Source organism: Tachypleus tridentatus, chromosome 11, assembly GCF_004210375.1.
Source record: "Tachypleus tridentatus isolate NWPU-2018 chromosome 11, ASM421037v1, whole genome shotgun sequence".
In the NCBI taxonomy this organism is placed as follows: Eukaryota; Metazoa; Arthropoda; class Merostomata; order Xiphosura; family Limulidae; genus Tachypleus; species Tachypleus tridentatus.
Genome location: NC_134835.1, coordinates 20,352,430 through 20,368,218, shown reverse-complemented (window position 1 = coordinate 20,368,218; position 15,789 = coordinate 20,352,430).

The following is a 15,789-nucleotide window of genomic DNA, read 5'->3' as shown; positions in this document are numbered from 1 at the left end:
ATTGACACTATATTAGAAATATTACTACAGTCTACATTACAAATGAAATCTAGTTTACTATTGACATTATATCAGAAATATTACTACAGTCTACACTACAAATGAAATCTAGTTTACTATTGACACTATATCAGAAATATTACTAGTCTAATATTTCTTAAAATAATGAAATATTATTAGTCTATACCAGTTTACTATTGACACTATATTAGAAATATTACTAGTCTACACTACAAATGAAATCTAGTTTACTATTGACACTATATCAGAAATATTACTACAGTCTACACTACAAATGAAATCTAGTTTACTATTGACACTATATCAGAAATATTACTACAGTCTACACTACAAATGAAATCTAGTTTACTATTGACACTATATCAGAAATATTACTACAGTCTACACTACAAATGAAATCTAGTCTACTATTGAAATCACTATGACACTATAGAAATATTACTACAGTCTACACTACAAATGAAATCTAGTTTACTATTGACACTATATCAGAAATATTACTACAGTCTACACTACAAATGAAATCTAGTTTACTATTGACACTATATCAGAAATATTACTACAGTCTACACTACAAATGAAATCTAGTTTACTATTGACACTATATCAGAAATATTACTACAGTCTACACTACAAATGAAATCTAGTTTACTATTGACACTATATCAGAAATATTACTACAGTCTACACTACAAATGAAATCTAGTTTACTATTAACACTATATTAGAAATATTACTACAGTCTACACTACAAATGAAATCTAGTTTACTATTGACATTATATCAGAAATATTACTACAGTCTACTATACAAATGAAATCTAGTTTACTGTTGACACTATATCAGAAATATTACTACAGTCTACACTACAAATGAAATCTAGTTTACTATTGACACTATATCAGAAATATTACTACAGTCTACACTACAAATGAAATCTAGTTTACTATTGACACTATATTAGAAATATTACTACAGTCTACACTACAAATAAAATCTAGTTCACTATTGACACCATATTAGAAATATTACTACAGTCTACACTACAAATGAAATCTAGTTTACTGTTGACACTATATCAGAAATATTACTACAGTCTACACTACAAATGAAATCTAGTTTACTGTTGACACTATATCATAAATATTACTACAGTCTACACTACAAATGAAATCTAGTTTACTATTAACACTATATTAGAAATATTACTACAGTCTACACTACAAATGAAATCTAGTTTACTATTGACACTATATTAGAAATATTACTACAGTCTACATTACAAATGAAATCTAGTTTACTATTGACACTATATTAGAAATATTACTACAGTCTACACTACAAATGAAATCTAGTTTACTATTGACACTATATTAGAAATATTACTACAGTCTACATTACAAATGAAATCTAGTTTACTATTGACACTATATCAGAAATATTACTACAGTCTACATTACAAATGAAATCTAGTTTACTATTGACACTATATTAGAAATATTACTAGAATCTACACTACAAATGAAATCTAGTTTACTATTGACACTATATTAGAAATATTACTACAGTCTACATTACAAATGAAATCTAGTTTACTATTGACATTATATCAGAAATATTACTACAGTCTACACTACAAATGAAATCTAGTTTACTATTGACACTATATCAGAAATATTACTAGTCTAATATTTCTTAAAATAATGAAATATTATTAGTCTATACCAGTTTACTATTGACACTATATTAGAAATATTACTACAGTCTACACTACAAATGAAATCTAGTTTACTATTGACACTATATCAGAAATATTACTACAGTCTACACTACAAATGAAATCTAGTTTACTATTGACACTATATTAGAAATATTACTACAGTCTACACTACAAATGAAATCTAGTTTACTATTGACACTATATCAGAAATATTACTACAGTCTACACTACAAATGAAATCTAGTTTACTATTGACACTATATCAGAAATATTACTACAGTCTACACTACAAATGAAATCTAGTTTACTATTGACACTATATCAGAAATATTACTACAGTCTACACTACAAATGAAATCTAGTTTACTATTGACACTATATCAGAAATATTACTACAGTCTACACTACAAATGAAATCTAGTTTACTATTGACACTATATTAGAAATATTACTACAGTCTACACTACAAATGAAATCTAGTTTACTATTGACACTATATTAGAAATATTACTACAGTCTACACTACAAATGAAATCTAGTTTACTATTGACACTATATTAGAAATATTACTACAGTCTACACTACAAATGAAATCTAGTTTACTATTGACACTATATTAGAAATATTACTACAGTCTACACTACAAATGAAATCTAGTTTACTATTGACACTATATTAGAAATATTACTACAGTCTACACTACAAATGAAATCTAGTTTACTATTGACACTATATCAGAAATATTACTACAGTCTACACTACAAATGAAATCTAGTTTACTATTGACACTATATCAGAAATATTACTACAGTCTACACTACAAATGAAATCTAGTTTACTATTGACACTATATCAGAAATATTACTAGTCTACACTACAAATGAAATCTAGTTTACTATTGACACTATATCAGAAATATTACTACAGTCTACACTACAAATGAAATCTAGTTTACTATTGACACTATATCAGAAATATTACTACAGTCTACACTACAAATGAAATCTAGTTTACTATTGACACTATATCAGAAATATTACTACAGTCTACATTACAAATGAAATCTAGTTTACTATTGACACTATATTAGAAATATTACTACAGTCTACACTACAAATGAAATCTAGTTTACTATTGACACTATATCAGAAATATTACTACAGTCTACACTACAAATGAAATCTAGTTTACTATTGACACTATATCAGAAATATTACTACAGTCTACACTACAAATGAAATCTAGTTTACTATTGACACTATATCAGAAATATTACTACAGTCTACACTACAAATGAAATCTAGTTTACTATTGACACTATATTAGAAATATTACTACAGTCTACACTACAAATGAAATCTAGTTTACTATTGACACTATATTAGAAATATTACTACAGTCTACACTACAAATGAAATCTAGTTTACTGTTGACACTATATCAGAAATATTACTACAGTCTACACTACAAATGAAATCTAGTTTACTATTGACACTATATCAGAAATATTACTACAGTCTACACTACAAATGAAATCTAGTTTACTATTGACACTATATTAGAAATATTACTACAGTCTACACTACAAATGAAATCTAGTTTACTATTGACACTATATTAGAAATATTACTACAGTCTACATTACAAATGAAATCTAGTTTACTATTGACACTATATTAGAAATATTACTACAGTCTACACTACAAATGAAATCTAGTTTACTATTGACACTATATTAGAAATATTACTACAGTCTACATTACAAATGAAATCTAGTTTACTATTGACACTATATCAGAAATATTACTACAGTCTACATTACAAATGAAATCTAGTTTACTATTGACACTATATTAGAAATATTACTAGAGTCTACACTACAAATGAAATCTAGTTTACTATTGACACTATATTAGAAATATTACTACAGTCTACATTACAAATGAAATCTAGTTTACTATTGACATTATATCAGAAATATTACTACAGTCTACACTACAAATGAAATCTAGTTTACTATTGACACTATATCAGAAATATTACTAGTCTAATATTTCTTAAAATAATGAAATATTATTAGTCTATACCAGTTTACTATTGACACTATATTAGAAATATTACTAGTCTACACTACAAATGAAATCTAGTTTACTATTGACACTATATCAGAAATATTACTACAGTCTACACTACAAATGAAATCTAGTTTACTATTGACACTATATTAGAAATATTACTACAGTCTACACTACAAATGAAATCTAGTTTACTATTGACACTATATCAGAAATATTACTACAGTCTACACTACAAATGAAATCTAGTTTACTATTGACACTATATCAGAAATATTACTACAGTCTACACTACAAATGAAATCTAGTTTACTATTGACACTATATCAGAAATATTACTACAGTCTACACTACAAATGAAATCTAGTTTACTATTGACACTATATCAGAAATATTACTACAGTCTACACTACAAATGAAATCTAGTTTACTATTGACACTATATTAGAAATATTACTACAGTCTACACTACAAATGAAATCTAGTTTACTATTGACACTATATTAGAAATATTACTACAGTCTACACTACAAATGAAATCTAGTTTACTATTGACACTATATTAGAAATATTACTACAGTCTACACTACAAATGAAATCTAGTTTACTATTGACACTATATCAGAAATATTACTACAGTCTACATTACAAATGAAATCTAGTTTACTATTGACACTATATTAGAAATATTACTACAGTCTACACTAGAAATGAAATCTAGTTTACTATTGACACTATATTAGAAATATTACTACAGTCTACATTACAAATGAAATCTAGTTTACTATTGACATTATATCAGAAATATTACTACAGTCTACACTACAAATGAAATCTAGTTTACTATTGACACTATATCAGAAATATTACTAGTCTAATATTTCTTAAAATAATGAAATATTATTAGTCTATACCAGTTTACTATTGACACTATATTAGAAATATTACTACAGTCTACACTACAAATGAAATCTAGTTTACTATTGACATTATATCAGAAATATTACTACAGTCTACACTACAAATGAAATCTAGTTTACTATTGACACTATATCAGAAATATTACTACAGTCTACACTACAAATGAAATCTAGTTTACTATTGACACTATATCAGAAATATTACTACAGTCTACACTACAAATGAAATCTAGTTTACTATTGACACTATATCAGAAATATTACTACAGTCTACACTACAAATGAAATCTAGTTTACTATTGACACTATATCAGAAATATTACTACAGTCTACACTACAAATGAAATCTAGTTTACTATTGACACTATATCAGAAATATTACTACAGTCTACACTACAAATGAAATCTAGTTTACTATTGACACTATATCAGAAATATTACTACAGTCTACACTACAAATGAAATCTAGTTTACTATTGACACTATATCAGAAATATTACTACAGTCTACATTACAAATGAAATCTAGTTTACTATTGACACTATATTAGAAATATTACTACAGTCTACACTACAAATGAAATCTAGTTTACTATTGACACTATATCAGAAATATTACTACAGTCTACACTACAAATGAAATCTAGTTTACTATTGACACTATATCAGAAATATTACTACAGTCTACACTACAAATGAAATCTAGTTTACTGTTGACACTATATCAGAAATATTACTACAGTCTACACTACAAATGAAATCTAGTTTACTATTGACACTATATTAGAAATATTACTACAGTCTACACTACAAATGAAATCTAGTTTACTATTGACATTATATTAGAAATATTACTACAGTCTACACTACAAATGAAATCTAGTTTACTATTGACACTATATCAGAAATATTACTACAGTCTACACTACAAATGAAATCTAGTTTACTATTGACACTATATCAGAAATATTACTACAGTCTACACTACAAATGAAATCTAGTTTACTATTGACACTATATTAGAAATATTACTACAGTCTACACTACAAATGAAATCTAGTTTACTATTGACACTATATTAGAAATATTACTACAGTCTACATTACAAATGAAATCTAGTTTACTATTGACACTATATTAGAAATATTACTACAGTCTACACTACAAATGAAATCTAGTTTACTATTGACACTATATTAGAAATATTACTACAGTCTACATTACAAATGAAATCTAGTTTACTATTGACACTATATCAGAAATATTACTACAGTCTACATTACAAATGAAATCTAGTTTACTATTGACACTATATTAGAAATATTACTACAGTCTACACTACAAATGAAATCTAGTTTACTATTGACACTATATTAGAAATATTACTACAGTCTACATTACAAATGAAATCTAGTTTACTATTGACATTATATCAGAAATATTACTACAGTCTACACTACAAATGAAATCTAGTTTACTATTGACACTATATCAGAAATATTACTAGTCTAATATTTCTTAAAATAATGAAATATTATTAGTCTATACCAGTTTACTATTGACACTATATTAGAAATATTACTACAGTCTACACTACAAATGAAATCTAGTTTACTATTGACACTATATCAGAAATATTACTACAGTCTACACTACAAATGAAATCTAGTTTACTATTGACACTATATTAGAAATATTACTACAGTCTACACTACAAATGAAATCTAGTTTACTATTGACACTATATCAGAAATATTACTACAGTCTACACTACAAATGAAATCTAGTTTACTATTGACACTATATCAGAAATATTACTACAGTCTACACTACAAATGAAATCTAGTTTACTATTGACACTATATTAGAAATATTACTACAGTCTACACTACAAATGAAATCTAGTTTACTATTGACACTATATTAGAAATATTACTACAGTCTACATTACAAATGAAATCTAGTTTACTATTGACACTATATTAGAAATATTACTACAGTCTACACTACAAATGAAATCTAGTTTACTATTGACACTATATTAGAAATATTACTACAGTCTACACTACAAATGAAATCTAGTTTACTATTGACACTATATCAGAAATATTACTACAGTCTACACTACAAATGAAATCTAGTTTACTATTGACACTATATTAGAAATATTACTACAGTCTACACTACAAATGAAATCTAGTTTACTATTGACACTATATTAGAAATATTACTACAGTCTACATTACAAATGAAATCTAGTTTACTATTGACACTATATCAGAAATATTACTACAGTCTACACTACAAATGAAATCTAGTTTACTATTGACACTATATCAGAAATATTACTAGTCTAATATTTCTTAAAATAATGAAATATTATTAGTCTATACCAGTTTACTATTGACACTATATTAGAAATATTACTAGTCTACACTACAAATGAAATCTAGTTTACTATTGACACTATATCAGAAATATTACTACAGTCTACACTACAAATGAAATCTAGTTTACTATTGACACTATATTAGAAATATTACTACAGTCTACACTACAAATGAAATCTAGTTTACTATTGACACTATATCAGAAATATTACTACAGTCTACATTACAAATGAAATCTAGTTTACTATTGACACTATATTAGAAATATTACTACAGTCTACACTACAAATGAAATCTAGTTTACTATTGACACTATATCAGAAATATTACTACAGTCTACACTACAAATGAAATCTAGTTTACTATTGACACTATATCAGAAATATTACTACAGTCTACACTACAAATGAAATCTAGTTTACTATTGACACTATATCAGAAATATTACTACAGTCTACACTACAAATGAAATCTAGTTTACTATTGACACTATATTAGAAATATTACTACAGTCTACACTACAAATGAAATCTAGTTTACTATTGACACTATATTAGAAATATTACTACAGTCTACACTACAAATGAAATCTAGTTTACTATTGACACTATATCAGAAATATTACTACAGTCTACACTACAAATGAAATCTAGTTTACTATTGACACTATATCAGAAATATTACTACAGTCTACACTACAAATGAAATCTAGTTTACTATTGACACTATATCAGAAATATTACTACAGTCTACACTACAAATGAAATCTAGTTTACTATTGACACTATATCAGAAATATTACTACAGTCTACACTACAAATGAAATCTAGTTTACTATTGACACTATATCAGAAATATTACTACAGTCTACACTACAAATGAAATCTAGTTTACTATTGACACTATATCAGAAATATTACTAGTCTACACTACAAATGAAATCTAGTTTACTGTTGACACTATATCAGAAATATTACTACAGTCTACACTACAAATGAAATCTAGTTTACTATTGACACTATATCAGAAATATTACTACAGTCTACACTACAAATGAAATCTAGTTTACTATTGACACTATATCAGAAATATTACTACAGTCTACATTACAAATGAAATCTAGTTTACTATTGACACTATATTAGAAATATTACTACAGTCTACACTACAAATGAAATCTAGTTTACTATTGACACTATATCAGAAATATTACTACAGTCTACACTACAAATGAAATCTAGTTTACTATTGACACTATATCAGAAATATTACTACAGTCTACACTACAAATGAAATCTAGTTTACTATTGACACTATATTAGAAATATTACTACAGTCTACACTACAAATGAAATCTAGTTTACTATTGACACTATATTAGAAATATTACTACAGTCTACACTACAAATGAAATCTAGTTTACTATTGACACTATATCAGAAATATTACTACAGTCTACACTACAAATGAAATCTAGTTTACTATTGACACTATATCAGAAATATTACTACAGTCTACACTACAAATGAAATCTAGTTTACTATTGACACTATATTAGAAATATTACTACAGTCTACACTACAAATGAAATCTAGTTTACTATTGACACTATATTAGAAATATTACTACAGTCTACATTACAAATGAAATCTAGTTTACTATTGACACTATATTAGAAATATTACTACAGTCTACACTACAAATGAAATCTAGTTTACTATTGACACTATATTAGAAATATTACTACAGTCTACACTACAAATGAAATCTAGTTTACTATTGACACTATATCAGAAATATTACTACAGTCTACATTACAAATGAAATCTAGTTTACTATTGACACTATATTAGAAATATTACTACAGTCTACACTACAAATGAAATCTAGTTTACTATTGACACTATATCAGAAATATTACTAGTCTATTAAAATAATGAAATATCTAGTTTACTATTGACACTATATTAGAAATATTACTACAGTCTACACTACAAATGAAATCTAGTTTACTATTGACACTATATTAGAAATATTACTACAGTCTACACTACAAATGAAATCTAGTTTACTATTGACACTATATCAGAAATATTACTACAGTCTACATTACAAATGAAATCTAGTTTACTATTGACACTATATTAGAAATATTACTACAGTCTACACTACAAATGAAATCTAGTTTACTATTGACACTATATTAGAAATATTACTACAGTCTACACTACAAATGAAATCTAGTTTACTATTGACACTATATCAGAAATATTACTACAGTCTACACTACAAATGAAATCTAGTTTACTATTGACACTATATCAGAAATATTACTACAGTCTACATTACAAATGAAATCTAGTTTACTATTGACACTATATTAGAAATATTACTAGTCTACATTACAAATGAAATCTAGTTTACTATTGACACAATATCAGAAATATTACTACAGTCTACACTACAAATGAAATCTAGTTTACTATTGACACTATATTAGAAATATTACTACAGTCTACACTACAAATGAAATCTAGTTTACTATTGACACTATATCAGAAATATTACTACAGTCTACACTACAAATGAAATCTAGTTTACTATTGACACTATATTAGAAATATTACTACAGTCTACACTACAAATGAAATCTAGTTTACTATTGACACTATATCAGAAATATTACTACAGTCTACACTACAAATGAAATCTAGTTTACTATTGACACTATATCAGAAATATTACTACAGTCTACACTACAAATGAAATCTAGTTTACTATTGACACTATATCAGAAATATTACTACAGTCTACACTACAAATGAAATCTAGTTTACTATTGACACTATATTAGAAATATTACTACAGTCTACACTACAAATGAAATCTAGTTTACTATTGACACTATATTAGAAATATTACTACAGTCTACACTACAAATGAAATCTAGTTTACTATTGACACTATATCAGAAATATTACTACAGTCTACACTACAAATGAAATCTAGTTTACTATTGACACTATATCAGAAATATTACTAGTCTAATATTTCTAAAATAATGAAATATTATTAGTCTATACCAGTTTACTATTGACACTATATTAGAAATATTACTAGTCTACACTACAAATGAAATCTAGTTTACTATTGACACTATATCAGAAATATTACTACAGTCTACACTACAAATGAAATCTAGTTTACTATTGACACTATATCAGAAATATTACTACAGTCTACACTACAAATGAAATCTAGTTTACTATTGACACTATATCAGAAATATTACTACAGTCTACACTACAAATGAAATCTAGTTTACTATTGACACTATATCAGAAATATTACTACAGTCTACACTACAAATGAAATCTAGTTTACTATTGACACTATATCAGAAATATTACTACAGTCTACACTACAAATGAAATCTAGTTTACTATTGACACTATATCAGAAATATTACTACAGTCTACACTACAAATGAAATCTAGTTTACTATTGACACTATATCAGAAATATTACTACAGTCTACACTACAAATGAAATCTAGTTTACTATTGACACTATATCAGAAATATTACTACAGTCTACACTACAAATGAAATCTAGTTTACTATTGACACTATATTAGAAATATTACTACAGTCTACACTACAAATGAAATCTAGTTTACTATTGACACTATATCAGAAATATTACTACAGTCTACACTACAAATGAAATCTAGTTTACTATTGACACTATATCAGAAATATTACTACAGTCTACACTACAAATGAAATCTAGTTTACTATTGACACTATATCAGAAATATTACTACAGTCTACACTACAAATGAAATCTAGTTTACTATTGACACTATATTAGAAATATTACTACAGTCTACACTACAAATGAAATCTAGTTTACTATTGACACTATATTAGAAATATTACTACAGTCTACACTACAAATGAAATCTAGTTTACTATTGACACTATATCAGAAATATTACTACAGTCTACACTACAAATGAAATCTAGTTTACTGTTGACACTATATCAGAAATATTACTACAGTCTACACTACAAATGAAATCTAGTTTACTATTGACACTATATTAGAAATATTACTACAGTCTACACTACAAATGAAATCTAGTTTACTATTGACACTATATTAGAAATATTACTACAGTCTACATTACAAATGAAATCTAGTTTACTATTGACACTATATTAGAAATATTACTACAGTCTACACTACAAATGAAATCTAGTTTACTATTGACACTATATTAGAAATATTACTACAGTCTACATTACAAATGAAATCTAGTTTACTATTGACACTATATCAGAAATATTACTACAGTCTACATTACAAATGAAATCTAGTTTACTATTGACACTATATTAGAAATATTACTACAGTCTACACTACAAATGAAATCTAGTTTACTATTGACACTATATTAGAAATATTACTACAGTCTACATTACAAATGAAATCTAGTTTACTATTGACATTATATCAGAAATATTACTACAGTCTACACTACAAATGAAATCTAGTTTACTATTGACACTATATCAGAAATATTACTAGTCTAATATTTCTTAAAATAATGAAATATTATTAGTCTATACCAGTTTACTATTGACACTATATTAGAAATATTACTACAGTCTACACTACAAATGAAATCTAGTTTACTATTGACACTATATCAGAAATATTACTACAGTCTACACTACAAATGAAATCTAGTTTACTATTGACACTATATTAGAAATATTACTACAGTCTACACTACAAATGAAATCTAGTTTACTATTGACACTATATCAGAAATATTACTACAGTCTACACTACAAATGAAATCTAGTTTACTATTGACACTATATCAGAAATATTACTACAGTCTACACTACAAATGAAATCTAGTTTACTATTGACACTATATCAGAAATATTACTACAGTCTACACTACAAATGAAATCTAGTTTACTATTGACACTATATTAGAAATATTACTACAGTCTACACTACAAATGAAATCTAGTTTACTATTGACACTATATTAGAAATATTACTACAGTCTACACTACAAATGAAATCTAGTTTACTATTGACACTATATTAGAAATATTACTACAGTCTACACTACAAATGAAATCTAGTTTACTATTGACACTATATTAGAAATATTACTACAGTCTACACTACAAATGAAATCTAGTTTACTATTGACACTATATTAGAAATATTACTACAGTCTACACTACAAATGAAATCTAGTTTACTATTGACACTATATTAGAAATATTACTACAGTCTACACTACAAATGAAATCTAGTTTACTATTGACACTATACAGAAATATTACTACAGTCTATACAAATGAAATACTAGTCTTACTATTGACACTATATCAGAAATATTACTAGTCTACTATTACACTATATGAAATATTACTACAGTCTACACTACAAATGAAATCTAGTTTACTATTGACACTATATCAGAAATATTACTACAGTCTACACTACAAATGAAATCTAGTTTACTATTGACACTATATCAGAAATATTACTACAGTCTACACTACAAATGAAATCTAGTTTACTATTGACACTATATCAGAAATATTACTACAGTCTACACTACAAATGAAATCTAGTTTACTATTGACACTATATCAGAAATATTACTACAGTCTACACTACAAATGAAATCTAGTTTACTATTGACACTATATTAGAAATATTACTACAGTCTACACTACAAATGAAATCTAGTTTACTATTGACACTATATCAGAAATATTACTACAGTCTACACTACAAATGAAATCTAGTTTACTATTGACACTATATCAGAAATATTACTACAGTCTACACTACAAATGAAATCTAGTTTACTATTGACACTATATCAGAAATATTACTACAGTCTACACTACAAATGAAATCTAGTTTACTATTGACACTATATTAGAAATATTACTACAGTCTACACTACAAATGAAATCTAGTTTACTATTGACACTATATTAGAAATATTACTACAGTCTACACTACAAATGAAATCTAGTTTACTATTGACACTATATCAGAAATATTACTACAGTCTACACTACAAATGAAATCTAGTTTACTATTGACACTATATCAGAAATATTACTACAGTCTACACTACAAATGAAATCTAGTTTACTATTGACACTATATTAGAAATATTACTACAGTCTACACTACAAATGAAATCTAGTTTACTATTGACACTATATTAGAAATATTACTACAGTCTACACTACAAATGAAATCTAGTTTACTATTGACACTATATTAGAAATATTACTACAGTCTACACTACAAATGAAATCTAGTTTACTATTGACACTATATTAGAAATATTACTACAGTCTACACTACAAATGAAATCTAGTTTACTATTGACACTATATCAGAAATATTACTACAGTCTACACTACAAATGAAATCTAGTTTACTATTGACACTATATTAGAAATATTACTACAGTCTACACTACAAATGAAATCTAGTTTACTATTGACACTATATTAGAAATATTACTACAGTCTACATTACAAATGAAATCTAGTTTACTATTGACACTATATCAGAAATATTACTACAGTCTACACTACAAATGAAATCTAGTTTACTATTGACACTATATCAGAAATATTACTAGTCTAATATTTCTTAAAATAATGAAATATTAAGTCTATACCAGTTTACTATTGACACTATATTAGAAATATTACTACAGTCTACACTACAAATGAAATCTAGTTTACTATTGACACTATATTAGAAATATTACTACAGTCTACACTACAAATGAAATCTAGTTTACTATTGACACTATATTAGAAATATTACTACAGTCTACACTACAAATGAAATCTAGTTTACTATTGACACTATATCAGAAATATTACTACAGTCTACACTACAAATGAAATCTAGTTTACTATTGACACTATATTAGAAATATTACTACAGTCTACACTACAAATGAAATCTAGTTTACTATTGACACTATATCAGAAATATTACTACAGTCTACACTACAAATGAAATCTAGTTTACTATTGACACTATATTAGAAATATTACTACAGTCTACACTACAAATGAAATCTAGTTTACTATTGACACTATATTAGAAATATTACTACAGTCTACACTACAAATGAAATCTAGTTTACTATTGACACTATATTAGAAATATTACTACAGTCTACACTACAAATGAAATCTAGTTTACTATTGACACTATATTAGAAATATTACTACAGTCTACACTACAAATGAAATCTAGTTTACTATTGACACTATATTAGAAATATTACTACAGTCTACATTACAAATGAAATCTAGTTTACTATTGACACTATATTAGAAATATTACTACAGTCTACACTACAAATGAAATCTAGTTTACTATTGACACTATATTAGAAATATTACTACAGTCTACATTACAAATGAAATCTAGTTTACTATTGACACTATATCAGAAATATTACTACAGTCTACATTACAAATGAAATCTAGTTTACTATTGACATTATATCAGAAATATTACTACAGTCTACACTACAAATGAAATCTAGTTTACTATTAACACTATATTAGAAATATTACTACAGTCTACACTACAAATGAAATCTAGTTTACTATTGACACTATATCAGAAATATTACTACAGTCTACACTACAAATGAAATCTAGTTTACTATTGACACTATATTAGAAATATTACTACAGTCTACACTACAAATGAAATCTAGTTTACTATTGACACTATATCAGAAATATTACTACAGTCTACACTACAAATGAAATCTAGTTTACTATTGACACTATATTAGAAATATTACTACAGTCTACACTACAAATGAAATCTAGTTTACTATTGACACTATATCAGAAATATTACTACAGTCTACACTACAAATGAAATCTAGTTTACTATTGACACTATATCAGAAATATTACTACAGTCTACACTACAAATGAAATCTAGTTTACTATTGACACTATATTAGAAATATTACTACAGTCTACACTACAAATGAAATCTAGTTTACTATTGACACTATATCAGAAATATTACTACAGTCTACACTACAAATGAAATCTAGTTTACTATTGACACTATATTAGAAATATTACTACAGTCTACACTACAAATGAAATCTAGTTTACTATTGACACTATATCAGAAATATTACTACAGTCTACACTACAAATGAAATCTAGTTTACTATTGACACTATATCAGAAATATTACTACAGTCTACACTACAAATGAAATCTAGTTTACTATTGACACTATATTAGAAATATTACTACAGTCTACACTACAAATGAAATCTAGTTTACTATTGACACTATATCAGAAATATTACTACAGTCTACACTACAAATGAAATCTAGTTTACTATTGACACTATATTAGAAATATTACTACAGTCTACACTACAAATGAAATCTAGTTTACTGTTGACACTATATCAGAAATATTACTACAGTCTACACTACAAATGAAATCTAGTTTACTATTGACACTATATTATAGATATTACTACAGTCTCACACTACAAATGAAATCTAGTTTACTATTGACACTATATTAGAAATA